General features: G+C 50.2%; 1 long non-coding RNA gene across 1 annotated transcript in view; it reads left to right on the forward strand.

The window, feature by feature from the left end:
- LOC144145662 (uncharacterized) overlaps positions 1-19888 on the forward strand; it is a 39288-nt gene extending 19400 nt beyond the window's left edge. The window contains exon 3 of the long non-coding RNA XR_013317563.1: positions 19693-19888. This is a non-coding gene — a long non-coding RNA (uncharacterized LOC144145662). The remainder of the gene's footprint in view (positions 1-19692) is intronic.
- The last annotated feature ends 1063 nt before the right edge of the window (positions 19889-20951 follow it).

The raw sequence follows: 20951 nt of genomic DNA on the forward strand, positions 1-20951 counted from the left end.
AGCACGGCGAGTCTCAGCGAAGAAGGCTGAATCGTTCTGCCCGCGAGCGGTGAACCCGCACACTTGCGTCGTCGTCTTCGAACACCTGTCTGGCAAGGAGAGGGAACGTCACACTCGCTGGGGATTGTACACTAACACTGCACGGCGATCACGCATACCGCAAGCAGAGCATCGCTGCTTGATACCTATCCACGTGACATTTTCCCCCTCGTCGAGAGAGTATCGTCCCGATGCGTGCAAAGCTCTGGGAAAAAAAATGCGCTCGAGGCATTGTCCCTCAACGTGTCAGGTAGGGCTTCATACGTACGACATGAACGACGTCAGGGCGGCGGTTACGCCGGCGTTGAGAAACGATTCCGTCGTCGACAACCTCATAGGTGACATCGCTAAGTTGGCGCAAAACTCTATAGGGACCGAAGTAGCGTTTGAGGAGCTTTTCAGAGAGTCCTCGACGTCGAACAGGAGCCCATACCCAGACTCGTTCGCCGGGTTTGAAAACGACAGTCCTGTGACGGAGGTTGTAGCGGTGCGTGTCGTAGCGCTGTTGCTGCCTTGTTCGTAAGCGCGCCAGTTGACGCGCCTCTTCCGCTCGTTCCGTAAACTCATTTAGCTGGATGTTGTCGTTGCTGGTGTCGTGAGGCAGCATTGCGTCCAACATAGTGGTCACGGGACGGCCGTAAAGGAGGAAGAACGGCGTCGTCCTGGTCGTGTCTTGTTGAGCCGTATTGTAAGCGAATGTCACGTATGGCAATACGGCGTCCCAGGTCTTGTGCTCGGCGTCGGTGTACATACTCAGCATATCCGCTATTGTTTTGTTGAGCCGTTCAGTCAAACCGTTTGTCTGCGGGTGGTACGCTGTTGAGGTCCGATGTGCTGTACCGCTCAGTTGCATCACTGCGTCGACAAGCCCAGCAGTAAACGCTTTGCCTCTGTCCCTAATAACAATGGCCGGGGCACCATGCCGGAGAACAATGTTGTCAATGAAAAACTTGGCAACCTCGAATGCAGTTCCTCTTTGGAGGGCTTTTGTTTCGGCATACCGAGTGAGGTAGTCGGTAGCGACTACAATCCACTTGTTTCCCGCGGACGACGTCGGAAATGGTCCCAACAGGTCCATCCCGACCTGTTCAAATGGCTTCTCGGGGATTTGGACAGGGTGGAGGAGGCCCGCTGGCCGGAGTGGTGGCGCTTTCCGTCGTTGACATTCACGGCACGTGCGCACGTAATGCCGCACGGCTGCAGAAAGTTTTGGCCAGTAGTATGACTGCTGGATCCTAGTCAGGATACGGGTGAAGCCGAGGTGACCCGCCGTCGGCTCATCGTGGCAAGCCTGCAGAACCTCGTTACGAAGTACTGCAGGTACAACAAGCAGGTAGCTTCGGCCACGCGGAGAAATATTCGCTTTATACAGGACACCACCGCGGAGACTGAAGGATGACAGCGCTCTTGAAAACACCCGCGGCACAGTGGATGAACATCCCTCCAAGAAATCAATCAGCGGCCGTAGCTCGGAGTCCCCCCGTTGCTGCTCTGACACGGAGGATGTGTCCAGCACTCCAAGAAAAGCGTCGTCATCGGTGCAGTCATTCGCCGACGCAGGGCAAGCTGGTGCTCGCGAGAGGCAATCGGCGTCGGCATGCTCTTGGCCGGACTTGTAAATGACTTCGACGTCGAATTCTTGAAGCCGAAGGCTCCACCGAGCTAATCGACCAGACGGGTCTTTTAGGCTCATCAACCAGCAGAGTGAGTGATGGTCAGTGACCACTGTAAATGGACGGCCATACAGGTAGGGTCGAAATTTAAGTACTGCCCAAACGACGGCGAGGCACTCCTTTTCGGTGGCCGAGTAGTTGGCTTCCGAAGAGGACAACGTTCGGCTGGAGTACGCTATCACCCTTTCGAGGCGGTCTTGCCACTGCAGAAGAACCGCTCCGAGTCCAACGTTACTGGCGTCGGTATGGAGCATGGTGACGGCGTTTTCGTCGAAATGGGCCAAGACAGGAGGTGTTTGCAACCGCTGGCGCAGCTCATCGAACGCCCTCTGTTGCTCGTCATTCCAAAGGAACGCGACATCATCCCGTGTAAGGTTGGTCAGCGGAGCTGCAATGCGGGCGAAGTTCTGTATAAATCTTCGGTAATAGGAACATAGCCCCAAAAAGCGCCTCACGGCTTTCTTGTTGGTTGGAACAGGGAACTGGGATACCGCTTCAGTCTTAGTAGGATCAGGTCGAACTCCGGCACTGCTAACTACATGGCCGAGGAACAGGAGTTCGTCGTACCCAAAATGACACTTCTCAGGCTTTAGCGTAAGTCCGGCGGATCGTATTGCCTCGAGGACGGACGTGAGGCGTTCGAGGTGTTCTTCAAACGTGGTGGAAAACACGATCACGTCATCCAGATACACCAAGAAAGTTTGCCACTTTAGGCCCGACAGCACGGTGTCCATCAGTCTTTGAAACGTGGCTGGAGCGGAACACAACCCGAACGGCAACACTTTAAATTCGTACAGCCCATCAGGCGTCACGAAAGCGGTTTTCTCGCGGTCCCGTTCATCGACCTCGATCTGCCAATACCCGCTTTTTAAGTCCATAGACGAAAAATAGCGGGCGTGTCGTAGTCTGTCGAGGGAGTCGTCAATGCGAGGCAACGGGTAGACATCTTTTTTGGGGACCTCGTTGAGTTTGCGGTAACCCACACAAAACCGCAATGTCCCATCTTTCTTTTTCACTAACACTACGGGCGACGCCAAGGACTATTCGACGGTGCGATGACGTCGTCTTCCAGCATTTGCTGTACTTGCCGCCGTATTGCATCGCGCTCCTTAGGGGCCACACGGTACGGGTTCTGACGGATGGGCCTCGTCGTTTCTCCTGTAATTATTCTGTGCTTTGTTAGATGCGTCTGACGGACACCTGACGTGGAGGAAAAACAGTCCGCTTACTTTTTCAGTAGGTCGAGGAGCGCTCGGCGCTTTTTTGATGACAGGTTGGTGCTGATGTCTATCGCGAGTTTAGTGCTGGCTGTTGCGGTGGCACTAGTTTGAAGCACAAAACAGCCCTCTGTGTCGTTAACAGCTTCGAAGAAGGCTACAGTAGTTCCTTTCACGATGTGCTGGCGTTCATTGGTGAAATTGGTGAGCAGGAGGTTTCCGCGGCCACAGGACAGGTGCAGCAGGCCTCTCGCGATGGCAAAGCCGTGGTCGAGGAAGAGCGATGTGTGCAGCTCGGCAATGCCATCGGCAGTGCAAGGATCGTCGCACTCTACTGCGACAAACGCGCAGGATCGTGGCGGCACACTTACGTCATCAGCGGCGATACGCAGCGGTAGACGCCGGTTCTCGGTAGGCTGTAATGGAGGCAGGTGCGTCGATAGGCTCACCCTGCCCTCGCCTATGTCTATAACGGCGTCGTATTCCCGCAAGAAATCCATGCCGAAGATTACGTCTTTGCAGCACCGAGGTAGAATGACAAAGGTGCCAACAAAGTCAGTGCCTCCTAGACGAATCCTGGCCGTGCATTTACCGACTGGTGTCATCAGGTGGCCTCCGGCGGACCGAAACTGAGGCCCGTCCCACGGAGTCTTTACATTGCGCAACCGCTCGGCAAATTGCTGGCTCACGATAGAATAGTCTGCCCCGGTGTCCAGCAAAGCGGTCACCTCATGCCCGTCGATGGTAACGCTGAGCTCAGCACTAGCGCCTTCGTCGGCATTAAGGGTCCTCGTCGTCGTGTGCTTACACAGCGGCAAAACTCTATGGGCGCTTTGTTCTCTTCGAGTGGTCGCGGCAAAACCATTGGTTGACGTCGGTGGCGGTGGGAGAGGTCTTCCGAGCTTCTGCAATCAGCAACCTTGCCTCCCGAGGTCGCTTCGTCTAGTTTCCCCGCCGGGGGCTGGAAAACCGGACGTCGGGGTCGTCTCAAGGGGCGCGACGGGTCGGCGGGAGGTGCGCAGCCGGAGGTGAGCGGGATCGACGAGTAGGCGGCGTGGTGTTGCGTGCGGAGAGGTAGTCGGCGATTTCGGTCGGCCGCTGGCCAAAACGGGGAGGGGGAGCAGCCGGAGAGAAGCCACGTAGTCCGATCTCGCGGTAGGGGCATCGTCTGTAGACGTGGCCAGGCTCACCGCAGTGATAGCACAGGGGTTGCCAGTCAGCTGTGCGCCACAAAATCCGTTTTGCGAACCCGGGTGGGTGGTAATTTCGCCTGCGAAGTGGGCCACGACTGCACAGGCGGCCGTGGCTGACGGAAAGCGACAGTCGGCACGTTTGGTGGCTGCTGACGCATGGCTGCTGCGTAGCTTGCGGGGCTCTCTTGCACGGGCGGGTCGGGAGGCGAGAATGCTTGGCGCAGCTCCTCACGCACAATCCTGGCCACGGAGGGTGTCGGCTGTGGAGTCGCAATTCCAAGCTTGCCTAGCTCTTCGCGCAAGATCGACTTGATCAGTTCCCGCAAAGAGCTGTCGTCTGTCGTCAGGCTAGCAGTGGTCACGAGAGCGTTGGCGGACCTCCGAGAATACTGGCGACTTCGCTCCTGCACAGCCCGCTCGATAGCCGTGGCCTCCCTGATGAACTCTTGCACAGTGCGCGGCGGGTTTCGGACAAGGCCGGCAAAAAGCTGCTCCTTGACGCCGTGCATAAGGTAGCGAAGTTTCTTCGCGTCCGACATGGCAGGATCAGCGCGGCGAAAAAGGCGTGCCATGTCCTCGGCAAACATGGTGACACTTTCGTCGGGTTTCTGGATTCTCGACTCCAGCAACCGCAGCGCGTGCTCAGGACGATCCGGGTCAGAAAAGGCTTCCTGAAGCTTTTGGCGGAAGTCGGTCCACGTCGTGAATGTAGCCTCATGGTTCTCGTACCAAATGCGAGCGCCGTCTTCCAACGAGTAGTACACCTGCCGCAGTTTGTGCGCATCGTCCCACTGATTAAAAGTGGCAACACGCTCGAAGTGAGCAACCCAGTCTTCCACGTCCTCGAAGGCATCCCCGTGGAATTTATTGGGTTCGCGAGGCTGGTGAATTACCACCTGTGGTGCGGCCATAATGGGAGCTTGCGAGGCCTTACGGGTGCGGACGTCGGAAAGGCCAGGTAATTCAGGCGAGAGACCGAGCTTGCGCCGACTGCTCCGATGGACCGGCGTGTTGATGAGACACGGCCTTTCTGGGCTGGCACCGGACAGGGATCCAGGCATACGAAAGCCCGGCTCCTCCACCAGTGTTGCGTCTTAGTAGACGGAGGTGTAGACAGCAGGATGGAGATGTACCTATTTATTAGGCGTAGCGCTACACCGAAGAGTAGAGGCAGTACGGCGAGTCTCAGCGAAGAAGGCTGAATCGTTCTGCCCGCGAGCGGTGAACCCGCACACTTGCGTCGTCGTCTTCGAACGCTTGGCTGGCAAGGAGAGGGAACGTCACACTCGCTGGGGATTGTACATTAACACTGCACGGCGATCACGCATACCGCAAGCAGAGCATCGCTGCTTGATAACTATCCACGTGACAATATTTACCTAAACGCTATGGCTGGATTCTGACGCGGCCCTTCTTTCTTTCACAATTAAGTGATCTAGTGATATCGGTGCAGCACGAAAAAGCGCTCAAACGTCTGTCTGCAGTGCTATTTCTAGACATATAAGGGGCCTACAACAGCGTAGTACGTGACCCCGTTTTGTATAGCCTGGAGGATAGGGTAGTGGGTGGCTGAACGTACGGAGTGATTCGAAGTTTTCTATCACGGCGATAATTTTTTGTTAAGACCACCGACTGCAAGAGATCACAGCACAACATTTTTCTGCGTGTCCCACAAGGAAAGGTTTTTAGTACGACATTGTTCAATCAGGATGAAAAAAACCATACCGACCACTTTATCCAAACCATTATAACCACAACCAAACCATATATGCTGGCGACATTTGCATTTGGGCATCACGGGTTTCAGGTCCTCAGGTTCGGGTACGCCTTCAGGCAGCTGTGGCCCACATAAACCCAGTCTTGCATTAACAAGGACTTGAAGCAGCACCACGTAAGTGTGCAGTGGTGGCATTTACTCCTAAAGCAATGTCGCCATAAGAGATCGCTTTAAAGGCACACCCCATTTCTTACGTAAAACGTCCCAGCTTTCATAGCGTTACCATCGATCGGGACTCATAATGAGCAGCACAAATCTTATCCCTTAAAAAATGGGTCTCTGCAATTGTCCGGCTTTTCGAATTTCTGTGCGAAAAGATGTGGGGTGTTTCTATTCGCTTAATGCTACATCTTTACGATGCTTTATTTGTGGATGTTCTATGGTATAGCCTGCCCGTTCTGTCCAATACATTCCAAACCAACTTACGTGCAATTCAGGCAATACAAGACCGCGGTGTCCGGACTTGTTTTGGTCTACTACGTTGCGTCTCAAAAGTGTCAATGCACCGCAAATGATCATTCGCTAACAAGCTACACAGCAGTGAATGAACTCCTGGCTCACATTAGACATCTCTCTCGGCTGCCTCAACACCACCTCTCATCCCCGCCATCAAAGAGACAACGGAAACCCTTTTCTAAGGTAGTCGCCGCTCACAGTGAGAGCCTCCTTTCAGGACACACAACTGCGGCCTGACCATTATTACCCACTTGGTGCCTCTGGAAGCCAGAAGTGTATCAAACTGTCCTGGGAACAATCAAGACAGCGTATATGCCACCACATGGTCGCAAACCACTCTCTATGCACTTTTTAGCATGAAGTCTACAGAGACAAGGATTCATGTCGAAACTGGTGTCTCGGTAACAAACTTCAGCTCTGCGGGAGCTGTAATAATGCCAGCCAGATCTGTAGAAATTCAGTTCAAGCTTTCAAAATAAAACGTCAACTGCATCCACACTCACAGCTATTCGTGAGGTTGTTCTGTACCTCAAGTAGAAATTACCCCAAAAAATGGGCTGCGGGTTGTGACCCTGGCCAACTCTTCAGTGCCTGCAGTCTGCTCTTCGCCGTGCACCGTACGGACAGCTTGTGGCCGAAATCCGTCCGGAGTGAGACCTTGTAGTAAGGCATGGGTACAATAATTATTTTCAATGGCTTCCGAGCTATTGCGGCATTTCTCAGATGGAATGTGCAGACAAAGCGGCTAATTATGTTCATGAAAGTGGCCAGTTGGCCAACATCCTCTTATAGCGCCATGACGCTGCAATGTCACTGCACTGAATATCCCGCAAAATCATGTTTGCGCTTTAGGATAGTACGTCGTAGTTTTCTAACTGCCGCTTCCACTGGGTGCACGCCGACCTGCAGCACCACTTACCCATTAATATGGGACGCGCGGATGCCACTCTATTGTGCCGTCTGTGGAGAGGAGTTGCTTTCACCAAAGCTTACTCCTTCACTATCGGCATGGCTGACAGCCCTACTTATGACATGTGTGGCATGGACAAAGCGATAGAACAGCTCTTGTGTCAGTGTGCCGGGTTTTCATCGCAGAGTCTGCAGCTGTCAACTGCATTCCGGTAGCTCGACCAGCAGCCAATAACTGCGCGGACTGTTTTAAGTCACAGGCGTTGTACATCCCAATCACGAAAGGCGAAAAAGCATTACTTCGTTTTTTAAAGGACACAGGCTTGATTGAACGATTGTAGAGACACCGTTTTTTCATTCGTCATTTGGTTATTTTACCTGCTCGTCTTTAGGCTTTATTATCGTCCATAGTTTCGTTTCGGTAGTCATCATTTTATTTTCTTGCTCATCAAGCTCTATTCCCCGTCTTTCAAATATGCTTTCTCTAAGTTCAAATTCTTCCTTTCCCACTTCCTATTTGTAGAGTGTCCAACCGGACTGTTCCCTGGTGAACCTCCCTGCCTTTCATGTACTCTATTTTGCTTCCTTAATTCCTTCTAAATTTAAATGCTTGCAGAACGTAGTCAACCAACACATCCGGTACTTAGATAAAGGGGCCATTAAGCACCTGAGCCCAAATTACTGCTCATGCCTATCATATAGTTTAGAAACTTGCTCAAAATGATTTTTAACTCTTTACCGGTCTTGGCGTTCTACAACTGCTGGAATTACTTCATTGCAGCGGTGTAGCATCTATTCACCGACTTTCCTTCAGTTGCACCTATGAACCCATTCGATATCCACTTTAAAAGGAAGCCAAAAAAGCAAGCAGAAAATAAAGGCGTATCTTAATCAGAAATCAGAAATCTTGCAGAGTCCCTTCATTGTGTGTCTTTTGAAGCTTCGCCTTCAATATGGCAGATGTATATCGAAAAATAGCCAAGCATATCTTATTACAATCAGTTCCCCCAAACCTATTAGGGTACAGCAAAAAACGTCCTTGCTAACTGCCATTTTTATCTTAGGTTGACTTCCAAATTTTTGATTTACTCTTAGCATACCCTAGTGAACATTCATTAAGGTTTTTATTTCTTTCTTACGTATTATGGTATGCATGTTAAGATTGCCTTGAGAATTGCGGTTTTGCGTTTTGCAAAGAGAATCTTACATTTTTTCTGCGTAGATGCCACAAGCACGCATTAAAACCCTCTTACGTTATTGCCTGAAATGGTGGCAACTTGCGGTTTTCAGCATAATTGTGGTGAACTCTTTAAATATATAGACGATGATAGAGTTGTTTTTAAAAATGAAGTAATTGTTCTTAAAAATTTTCTGCTACGTAATTTCCTTGGAAGGGATTGTCCAAGGCTATACTTCACACTTTGGATGCTAAACAAATACAACCTTTTGCAATACCCTGTCTAGAACCTCGGTTAATCACTAGACACTTTTCAGATTGTTTATAGTGGTCAGCATGAAGCAACTACAAATAAGTGACAGCCGGCTCCCAGGTTTTATTTTTGAGGTAGAAATTGCCTTACGATTGCTATGCTATAACCCCAACATTGCGGTGAAAGATTTTTAGGTCAACTGAGGAAATATTTGTTGTGTGCTTTCTGATTTCGAAAGGGCCTCCCCCTTTGTCAGCCAGGAAAGCAGCTCAGCCAACCCTTTAGCTGTATTGCACAACTAATGTCTCCGGCGTAGTACCTGGTCCCCGATGAAAATCTCAACCTGGCGTGGCCCTTGTCGTACTGCCGGTGTTGTTCGAGGCGTGCCAAATCCAGGACTTGCCTAGCATTCTGGAGATTATCGTTCAGGCGGCGGCGAAGAGCCTGCGCATACTGAACATAAGTGCGAGGGTGCACCTCGACAGGATCACTAAATGATTGTTTAATAAGAAGACACAGGTCACGGCCCTACACAAGGGCTGGTAGTGTGAAGTCGGTCGAGCAATTACCCGTAGACGGAGATGGAAAACTATTTCATAAAGGCTATTATCCCAGTCTTTGCGGCGTTCCATGAAGGCGAACATCATCATCTACAAATTTCTGTTCACACGTTCCGTTATATTTGTTTCTGGATGATACGGCGATGTCTTCTTGTCTACTACGCCCAGAACCGAGCAAGTGTCCCCGAGGTTCTTGCTGGTGGAGTACGTCGCGTGGCGAGGTATGAGTTTTTACAGCAATCCAAAGTTAGTAAAAAAATACAACGTGCCCCACATCAACTTTAAATTAAGCCCACGTGAGGCGTACTGCTCTACACGCTGCGAAAAATGATCTGTGATGACCAGGAGGAAACGATTGCCCTCCACTGATCGCGGGTATGGACACATCACGTCCCACGCCGCGATTTGCCCGGAAAGTGGCTCTCGACAGACTTCATGGAGCCCGGTGGTTAACTTCCTATTCGCTTCACAGAGTGGCAAACTGAGCATGTCTTCGCGTACTTCATAATCTTCGTTCTCACGCAAGGCCATGTGACAATGCGAAAGGGGTTTTGGAACGTTTTCTCGCCGTCACTATGACATGCTAAGGTCGTGTGCCGAATTACTCCAGAAAAGACCACCTAGGGCGCTTTGTACGATCACCCGAAAGGGATACTTACCCCTGTCTGTGTCTGCGCTTTGAATGTACCCTAGTAGCAATTCACCCTGGGTTTCGATGTAGCATTGGTAGTTCGGTGCACGTGTCACTGTACCGTCATCGATCCTTGCTGCCGTAAGAGACTGCCAAATCGTTTGCACTGCGCGTCGGCCGGCTGCGAATTAATCACCTGCTGGCGACTTACCAGGGTTCACCAGGCTTCTTCAGGCGTAGTAACTGCGAAGGTCTGTGGTGTTGGTTGCTCATGTGCTGGGAGGCACTAGACAGGACGTCCATGGGTTTGTTGCTGGTGCCCTTCTTTTATTCCACTATGCAGTGATACTTTTGCAGGTTTAGGACCAAGCGTTCGAGGTGACCGGCAGGGTTCTGAAGCCATCACAACAAAGACAGAGCTTAATGGTCGGTCTGCTTTGTGAAATCTGCGCCATGCTTGCACATGTTGAAATTTTTGATGGAAAACACTATGGTTGCACAATTTCCCCGTCACTTCATAGTTTTTTTTTCGGCAAATGACAGAGTCCGGCTGGCGAGCGTGAGAAGGTACAGTTCGCCGCTATGATCATGTAGCAAAACAGCCACTATGTCGTACTTACTCGCATCGGTTTGAACAACGAAGGGGCGTTCAGATCTGGAAAACGCGGGCTTGTGGTGTTGGCGATGGCTGTTGACAGCGCCGAAACGCCTGCTCCTCTGAAGCCGCCGAAGACCATCTTGCGCCATTTTTTAGCAGCTGATAATGGGGCCGTGCCCAGTCGGCACAGTTTGGATTGAAGTGCCTGTAGAAACCGACCATACCCAGGAAGTGCTGCCGGCTGTTGACGTTCTCTGGTGTTGGGAACTGCAAGATCGCCTTGAGCTTCTCCTCCTTTGGCCGGACTGAACTTTGCCCCACAATAGAGCCCGGAGCTCTATCCTGCGACAGTGAGTTGAGCCTTGCGAGGGTTCACTCTGAGGCGTGCGTCAGGCATGCGCTGCAAAACAGTCTATAAATGAACAACGTGATTATGAAGGTTATCTGGAGGTAGGACCACTTCATCCATGCACGCCATCACGCATTTGAACTTTGCGCCGCCCTCACGATGTCCGTCATGCGCTGGAAAGGTGCCTGGGAATTCCACAAACCGGAAAGCTGCATGACAAATTTGAACATGCCTCTGGTGTAAGGGACCGCTCTTTTCTGGATAACCATTTGAGCTGCAGAAACCTGCAGAAAACGTCTGCTACAGTCGAGTGTGGTGAATACCTGTGCTGAGCCTAGCGCGTACGTAACCGCGTCGGTAAATGGAAATGGATAGAAATCTCTTGTGGCTATCGCGTTTAGGCATCTGTAGTCTACGTATATGAGGACATTACCATATTTTTCATCCGCCGATACAACCAGAAAGCAGAAGAGGTTTTTGATGGCCTCAGCACTCAAGTATTCGCCATCACTTCCAGGGCTCCGTCCAGCTGTGATAGTTTGTGGACGCTCAAAGGCTTGCGGTTGAACCGGAGTGAACGGGCATCTCCCGTCTTTGATGTGAAGTACGAAAATGCTTACCGTCCCAGGAGCCCCTGTTTATAATGCTGCAGACGGCTGTAGCAGTGCTAAAAAGCCGATAGTTTTCCTCCGCTGATCCTGCGAATGACTGCAATATTGTTTGCAAACCCATTTAATCCCTGCCGCCAGAGGTTTCTGCTGTCAGAAACCCTGACAGCGATTCGGATGGTGCTGCTGCGAAGCTGCGTAGCGGTGTTCGCGGGCCGTAGTGGACATTTCCGGCTTTCACATGAAGTACTAGACTTGTCCTAGCCGTAGAATTCTGGCACAGGACGGCTGGACGCGAAAGCCCAGGAAGTTGCAAAAAACTTTGATGGTGTTTGCGACCATCAACGATTACTGCCAGCCTCACTCCTGATGTTATCGGTGCCACCCAGTCTGAAGGTACTCTGATACTGGTGGCTACGTGTTAGAATTTCCCAGTCCTAGCAGAGCACCGTGCTTCGCCAAGGTCTCCGAAAAAAGAAACTGTCGCGCCAATGTTCAGTACGACAGGTATTCTCAGGCCGGCTAGCACTAGCTTTGCGGTAATGACAGGTGCATCGCTCAGGCTTGCGGCCTGTTCTCGAAAGGCAAACCGCCAATAGATTACCATGCGCTGAATGTTTGTTTTCTAGAGGCCACTTGGGTACCTCCTACACCAAGCCACCGCCTTTCCTGCCGTCCATATGGCGTTATGAGTGCCTAAAAGTTGATGGTGTAACTTGTTGGCTCTAATTCTGCCTCCGCCGTATGTGCGTTGCTTTCAGCATCGGGTTTGGGAGCTTTGGCGGGGGCGTCACCGTGCACTGCTGCTTCCTCGTGTCAGTGACCTGCTACATACCGCGATGTAAGGTGTCTCACGGCAATTTCCAGCAGCGTCTTTCACCAGGTGGCCCCAGATTTTGCGCAAAGATTGCCCCTACGTGTTTGGATGAGCAGAATAGCAGTTGGTGTCGTTTGCATTCGTTTGCTGCATTGCGACAGGCCTAGATGGCGTTTCTGGGCTCCACGAGGTGGGTCGGTTTGTGTACTCGGTCTGCAGGACAGCCTTTTTCACCTTGCGGTATCGCTTTACTCGGGGGATGCGGGCACGAATTCGTAGGTGATGTATTCATGGAGTGAGTTACGATGGTAGACCGATGTCTCACCTATTTGCGCTTCTTGTCGCTCCTCAACCTTTCAACTTCCACTGTGGCGCCGCACCGCTGGGGTGTCACCGCTCGAACCAACTCCTAATCTCCCAAGGCGGCGCAGCCCAGCATCACTCTGGTGACGTGCACAAAAACCTTTCCATTGGCTGGGCCGCAATGCCGGGGTGAGTTGGCTCCAGTGATTTTCGTCCGGTGGCGCCACAGGGCGTGGACCAGTGGCGGCTGGATATGATTGGTGATCCCTGGGTTGCCGAAGTGCCATTCGGTGATTACCACTTTTGGCTAGGCGATGGAATTGCTCGGGTAGCAAGTTGTCGGGGCTCGAGTCAACGAACAGAATCTGCTCCTAGGGCCGCGACCATGCTGTTGGGGCAAGGTGCTTCGGCTAGTCCGGCCTCAGTATTGCGGGGTTGTCCCATCGCAGGATGGCTCCAAACATGTCTCTACCGGCAAAGGCGATTGGCACTCCGCTTCTGCAAACACGGGCGCCTCAATTACCGAAGCCTCTTTCGCAAGATCACCAAAGCTGGACAACTTCCTGAAGTGCAAGTAATGCTGGAATCTCGGAAAGCACTAACGGATAGCCCGAAAGACCATTTCCCATTCGGGTGCATTCGGTTCCACTCGCTCGTCCAAATCCTGATATGGGCGATCATATTCCAACAGGCTTTCGTGCTCCCCTTGAGTACAGGAGTTGAGCACAGTCCATCTTTAATCCGGTATTTGAATTCTGGCGGCAGGAACTTTTGCCTGAAGCGCACCGTAATATCTATCATGTTTGTATATGGCTCCCAAGCCGGTGGTGAGGTTCGCAATGCCACTGGCAGAATCCTGGTAATTAGTGTGTTATCCAAAATTGCCATTCCCAGGTGGTAATCGAACAACTCACAAAGGACTTCAAAGACCGCTTCCTTCTTGGCCTTAGCCGCGTACGTTGGTATGGCTAAATTTAGCTGCAGCGACGTGCTACAGTGCCGCTTTCCCTCATTGGCGAATGGCATCCGAACAAACGATTGATCCATGCTATTAAATTCGGCCGCCTCGAGCGTCACACGCTGCTTTTCGGACTTGCTCTTCAGTTAGAGCAATTTGGCCATCAACACTGCCGTGCTGTGAGATACCATCTCTGTCTGCGTAGTTCTATCACAGTACATTATTGGCAGATGCCGCCCTCGGAACCAGCGATGAACGCAACGTTCGACGTGGCTGTGTTTTTCAACGTTTGTGACGTAGCACAGAATACAAAGTTTAGGCAGTGAGCGGAGCGAAAAGAACGATATTATTCTGAACAGTATTAAAAGAACAGTATTATTCTGTCCCCGGTGCGTAACTCACAAGGTTACTTCCGCAACTTCCAATCGATTGCATCTGTGCCTCGTCCGCCATTGGTATTATTCGTGTGGTCGACCGCTTCTTGGGGATGGAGTCATGCTCATACAGTTAGCATAGGTGGTTTCTGGCGGGTCTCCTCTTAGGACAGAAGCTACGACTAAGGGTTCTTCACGACTCACGATAAAAGTTTAACCCCTACGCAACCAATCTCAATCATAGCAATCCTGGTATGTCCATCTACCCGAAAGTGGACAGACGTAATCAGCGCGGGGCAGTGAAGGCTCGAAAAGGGAAAGAAAAAAGTAAACTACGTTTCTCGCCAGCAAAGGACCCCTTTCAAGCATAAAGGGTTCCCAAGCCCGAACACGCCCGATGAAGTAGCGCCGACCTGCATGAAACGAAATCACCCGTTTATTCTGGAACACAACAAAAACAACATGCACACTAACAGCACCATGAAGAACATAACGGCCTTACGAGCAACGCGACAATAAATAACGCCCAGCACTGATTGTGCAGAAAAAATAATATTGCGCTTACCTAGACACCCACGACACTGTCCAGAGTCATTGCCTCATACCACGCATTCCGCGCCCACCACCTGCGCTGGTTAGTCCGAGCAGGCGAAGGGTCGTGGTTCCGCTTGTCTGGCCCTTTCTGCTTCCATCCTGGCCATCCCCTGCCACTGAGCTAATCCATCCGGCTCCCCGCTCTGCCCTCGAAAGCGGCGCTTTTGGGCCAGGCTTTGTGGTTGTACGCATGTACCGGGTTCCATGCGCACTGTTGTAGAGCGAGAAGCGGACGCAAGTCCATGGTTGAACTGAACTGAGTTTATTCCGCCTCTTTTTTCTCTACCCACGATGGGGATGATATTAGGCGATTAGCCGCCTTTGTCCTCTTCCTTACTAAATCCGCAGCATACTCTGCCCCCGACGGTGACACTAGAGCGGAAGTGTAGAGGAGATATAGGTTTTCCCGTCGATTGGTAGTCCGATGTCATTCCTATGGAAACGAGAGGTTGTAGATGCTTTCTGCTTTAACCTCCATAGGTCCTTCGAGGCACGATGCCTTCTTCTTGATGCTTTCTTAGCTAGGAAGGGACACGGAGTTGTACTTGAATTGGAATGTCTTCTGAATTAAGCAATAAACTTAGTCCTCAAGCAAGAATGTATTATTCACATTCGGAATGCAGCCTCAATCTAATGGTTAGTGGTCCCTTTTTCTTTTCCCGTTCGCTTTCGGAGTTTCTCTCTATTTACTGGCTCAGGTTTTCCCACTTGCGTCCGTACCGTTGTCATGAATCTAGATTTTCTTCAAGTAGTCGAACAAACGCTTCACTTTCACTTGCTTGAAATGGCATGTTCCGAGATTTTCTGTCTAGCCACTCGTTTGTAACTGCGATGCACGAGTGAATGTCTTGTTCGTGTTGCACGCGCGACAGCTGCTAGGTCGTGCACCCGTTGTCTTTATCTGAGTGTTGTCCATGCGCGTTGTGGAGGCGAGAGTTGTCGAGGCGAGTCTGGAGGTTTTGTTCGAAGAATAAGATGACACTAAATGGGGCGTAATAGGGCTTAGCGAGGTTACGAGGACAGCTGAAGCCCTCACAGAGCCGAAAAATGAACACGCCCTGCGTTACCAGGGTCTAGTGAACAGAAGAGGACTGGGAGTGAGATTTTTTGTCAATAAAAGCATAGCATGGTATACAGAAGAATATTATAGCATTAACAAAAGGTTAGCCGGTCTTGTAATTAGCCTCCACAAGAGGTACAAATTCACGGTTCTACAGGGCTACGCGCCTACAGCCATCCTCGGCGACCAGCGAGTTGAACGGTTCTATAAAGATGGGGCATCGGCAATGGCTAAAGCTACAGTGTATCCTAGTTACGGGAGACTTCAATCCTACAGTAGGCAAGAAGCAGGCTGAAGACAAGATACTTGGAAATTATGGTGTGAGTTGTTGGAATAACAGAGTTCATTTGTTAGTAGAGCTCGCAGAATGCATCAATGCGCGCATCATAAATACCTTCTTCCACAAGCGGGAGAGAAAAAAGTGGACTTGCAGGACCCAAATGGGGAACAGAAAATTAAATAAGCTTCCTACTATGCCATAACACTGGCGTCGGACAGGATGTGGAAGTGCCCTGAAGCGTCAGGTGTAGTGACCACCGGATGGTAAGATCTCGAATTACCCTAGATTTGAGGAGGGACTGCAACAAGCTAGTACGAAAGAAGCCGATCGATGAGCTAACAGTAAGACGTAGAGTCGAGGTATTCAGAATCTCGCTGCAAAACCGCTATTCAGCACTAACCCAGGAAGCGGAGCTTGCGACACAGGGAGCCAGCGACAATCGTACACGCATTATCACGGCGTGTGCAGTAGAAGTCGGAGGTACGAGGGTAGACAGGTCCATGACACTGGAAAACTTTCCCAGGAGACGAAAGATGTAACTAGGAAACGGCAAAGCTTGACAGTTTCCACCCGAGCTGACAGGAGAGAACTAGATGAGCTTTCCAAGTTCATCAATAAGCGTAAGACAGCTGACATGGGGAAGTATAATACTGAGAGCATCGAGCATGCTGTAAAGAACGGAGGCAGCCTGAAAGCAGTGCAGAGGCGTCTAAGAATGTAGAAAAATCAGATGTATGCAGTGAAAGACAAGCAAGGCAATGTCACACCCAATAATGTTAGAATACTAATGTTATCCCAGGAGTTCTATAGAGATCTGTACAGCAGCCGTGACATCCAGGATAATACCGAACCAGGAGGAAGTTCAGAAGATGTATGAATCCATCCAGTAAGGACCGAAGTAAAGAAAACTTCGAAGGAAATGCAACGTGGCAAAGCACGTGGGCCCGCTAGCATGAAGAAATGTGCTAATTGTCAATCTTATTCACAGTGCAGTCCCATGCACTGAGGCAGTAAAAGTGGTAAGCGAATATATCTACTTAGGCCAAGTTGTGACCCCGGATCGCAACAATGAGGCAGGTATAAATAGAAGGATAAGAATGGCGTGGAGTGCATAGCGCTGGCATTCCCAGCTGATAAATGGTAGCCTATCATTGTCCCTGAAGACGAAAGTGTACGACTGCTGCATCTTACCAGTCCTCATCTACGGCACAAAAACTTGGAGGCTCAGTAAACGGGTTCAACTGAAATTGAGGGCGACAAACTAGTCAAGGAGCAAGCAAGTGTTAAGGACATAGTAGAAATTAGGAAGAAATGGGTGTGGGCAGGCCATGTTGTGAAGACAAGATAACCGTGGGTCATTAAGGGTAATAGAGTGGATCTCTAGAAAGACAAGCGTGGAAAGGTGTGGCAGAAAGTTAGATGGGCAGATGAGACCAAGAAGTTTGCAGGGATAAATTGGTCGCAGTTAGCACACGACCGGAATAAATGGAGATTTACGGGAGAGGCCTTTGCCCTGCAGTCGGCGTAAATATGATGATGATGATGAAGGTGATGGTCATGCCGGATAGCTTCTGAGGCTTGGCCCCGGGCGTATCCAAGTCTGGGATTGTATTGTGATTGCTTCGGCGGAATGCCACGGCGCCGGCCCCTTGGTAAAACTCGGTCTTGGTGCTACATCTTGCGGCCTGGTTCAGCAACGACGCTGCAAATGTAGGGGCGCTGTGCTCTCTTCCATTCTCTCTTCTACCGATGACGACGAACCGATGGCTTCGGAGGCAGCCCTTGTTGCTAAGGGGAATACTGAATTGGCCGCGCCTTTTTTCTGAGAGGTGCCACCTCCTGGAGGCCCCTGTTTGCGTTGAGGTGGCGACAGCCTTCGTCGTGGTGAACGACTTCCTCAAAGTTGCTTCAGAAGTTCGTTCCATTAGCGAAACCTTAGTGCGACTTATCATGTACAAGTACTCTTTGCCTTCTTCCAAGTCATATACGAAGCTGTCGAAGTCCAGAATACTCTGAATCTGCCCGTTCAGCTTTCGAAGTCGGATCTGTCTTTGTTCTGCCATACAGCACAAATCAATAAGCGTACTTATATTTGGTGATGAGGGTTGCAGGACACGAAGACGTATTTGCAAATTCAGTTATGTTCACCTGGGGGATGGCCTGCGAACTTTCAAGGTTTCTCAGGACCCGCCTGTTGTTCGAACCAGGGAGAACAGTAAAGCAAGGATCGTGATTGTGGGACTGCTGGTGTTCATCTCCGGGTTCCAGGCAGGGGCTCTGCGTCCAGCAAGCAGCCATGGCAGCCACTGTTCCAGAGTGACGCATCCCAAATATGCAGATCCGATGTATTCGAGGCCACGCACTAACTTGAACGCGCTGCGCCGTGAGTTCCGCTAGTTTGTTCTTCCCCGGTTTCGGCACCATAATGTTATATCACTAGACGCGGACGTCAGTCCACGGGTGAGCTGAACCGAGTTTATCCCCCTTTTTTTTCTCTACCCCCGATGGTGGTTATAGTAGGCGATACGCCGTCTTTGTCCTCTTTCTCTTGCGTACGAAATCCGCAACACTCAATACACGCGTGTTCGTGGCGCGCCCAGTGTTCATCGCACACCCACGCACGGGCAGGTGACACGTCGGGTCTGACGTCCTTATCTGTGTTCGATGCGCGCTCACTGCACTATTATCACCATGTGCGGTGCACACTATACGCACAAGCCCCTTCTCTAAAAGATCTATCAAGAAAGAAAAAAATGCAGACGATTACGTTGGCAGGAAGGATAGAAACGGAAGTCACCAAGCAGAGAAACGAGGGATCAAGAAAACTAGTTTCCACGATCTCAAAAGGAAATGCATTGCTCTTTGGGCACTCAGCTGGCTCATTAGGAACAAAGACCGGTGCGAGCAAATACGCGCTGTGCCTGAGGCCTGTGCATCCTGTGCAGTAGCGGAGGGCCCTACCGAACAGATCGTAATCGATTGCCAATGTCATCCTTCAGTTCGAAATTAGTGAAAGACCAACTTCTTCAGGCACTTCAATTTAAAGCTAGGGAGAATTGTAACGTGTGTGCCGGGGATATTAGCAAAAAAGAGACATGACAATCGTTTTACAAGGACAGGCAGGGGCCGTTTAAGGGCTGCTGTAACCACAGTTGGCGTCACGTGCCTGTTAATTATAGCCAGTTGAGAGCCGGAATATCAAAACGATAGGCAGTTGCAGATAAGTACGTTACAGCAATCAGATTTCATATGTTTCCAACCTGATTCGAAGCGGAGTACCCAGACATGATCGTAAGAAATATTACCCACTTGCACTCATACTACTTGTTGATAAAAATCCGCACTGACTAATAAAACACAACTCTGGCATCTTTTTTCTAAATTTCAGGTTTTAGCGCTGCGAGGATACAACTGGCCCATGAAGCACGCGATAGTGCGGGCCTCCGAACTACTTTAAGCCGAACTACTTTTAACTCGCATCAAAATCTCTATCCATGGATGTATTCCCACTTCGACCCCATCAGAAACGCTGCCACCGCAGCCGGGATTGAACCTTCCACCTAGGGTGCATTCGTAGAAAGCCTTAGCAACAGAACAACCGCGTCTCGTACCTAGCACTACTATTTTACTGAATGTAGGTATTTGTCACATTTTGCAGCTTTTGACTTACGCGCACGTCTAAAGCATATTGCTCTCGCTCCTTTCAATGTGTTGCCTACATTTGTTCGTGAGTAGCTAAAACAATATTACTCGGATCCGATTTCTCCAAAAGACTGACATTTGTTCATCCTTTTAAGGAAGCTGCTGTCAAATTGTGAAAAATGCGAGCTGCTTACGCATGCTTTGAAATCGATTTCTTTTTCCAGTGCAAACCTCCTGACCTGGACGGGGAATGCCCTCCTCACTGCTTTTGCCGAAAATGTGGAGATGGAGGCGACGGAGTCTGCGGATTCGATGATATACCACCCATTTAGTGGAATATATAGTAAAGAAAAGAAGTAGCAAAAAATTCCCCATTTCCCTGGCCAAAAAATTAAAAAAAATTTAGGATACACTTTTTGCGCAAAAGCATTCTTGTCTTTTTTTCTAAAAAAAGACATTCACAAAACCGATACTTTTATTTTTAGCCTGCGAATTAAGATATAGAAAAATTCACAATTGTACACTGAGCCTTACTGGTCGTTCGGGCTACCTAGTTTCTATTGATGAGCACATCCAACGACGTTGCTTTAATGATCACATGCTGTAGAATATTTTTTTTCACGTCACCTACAGAAAAAGTCGAGTACTTGGTTATCGCCCTTCAATGTGAGCCTGATTAGAAAAACAGGCAACTCAAACAAACAAACAAGTAAAACAATCATAGATAACGTGTTATACAAATATGGTGCTATCCCATCAGTCAGATGCAACAGATGCAGGTTGCAGTGGAGACATTCGGACATATTTAGAGTGAAAAATCTTTTTTTTTTCTTCAAATTTGAATATTTCGAATTTATGAATAATTCTTCATCCATCCCGGCTCCGTAGAATTCCATGATTGAAAAGCTCCATAATTTGAACTCGGGTTGGTTCCGCCGCAGATTCCTGGAAATACGTGCTACCGCAACGGCGTCTTTGCGTCTGGTTTACCGCCAGAGAATTGCACCAACCGTCTACACACCATACTGTGTCGCCTCCGTAACGTCGAGAGAAGGAAAAATTGGTAAAACCAATCCGAAACCCCTATGACGTATGTTTTAAAAAACGTATTCATCGCCGACTATGTTCATTTGAAGGCGAGCACACTTGTGTGTGGTGCGCTGACACATGAAGACATCCTCTCTCGTTCGAAGCGCAGAAATTGTTGCTAGCAGTGCCGACCCAGAAGAGGAAAAAGCACTAGTGGGAAGTCGTGGACGGAAGGAATTCCGCCCGTCTGTATCACGGGAGAAGCTCCTTATGGGCTGGTGCTGTTGGCGTCTGCTGTCGCCGTCGTCGTAATTGTTAGTTGCCGGAGTTTGGTAGTCCGAGGTGAGAATGCAGGACTCGTGGACGCACTGACAGAACACAAAGGTGACCGGCGTCGTCCATGCTTGGGCGCGTACTGCCACTCTAGGCCGTGTAATCTAAGTTACCTGAGTCA

The sequence above is a fragment of the Haemaphysalis longicornis genome, unplaced genomic scaffold (assembly GCF_048455015.1).
Source record: "Haemaphysalis longicornis isolate Haplotype H1 unplaced genomic scaffold, Haemaphysalis longicornis Haplotype H1 scaffold_7, whole genome shotgun sequence".
NCBI classification, from domain to species: Eukaryota; Metazoa; Arthropoda; class Arachnida; order Ixodida; family Ixodidae; genus Haemaphysalis; species Haemaphysalis longicornis.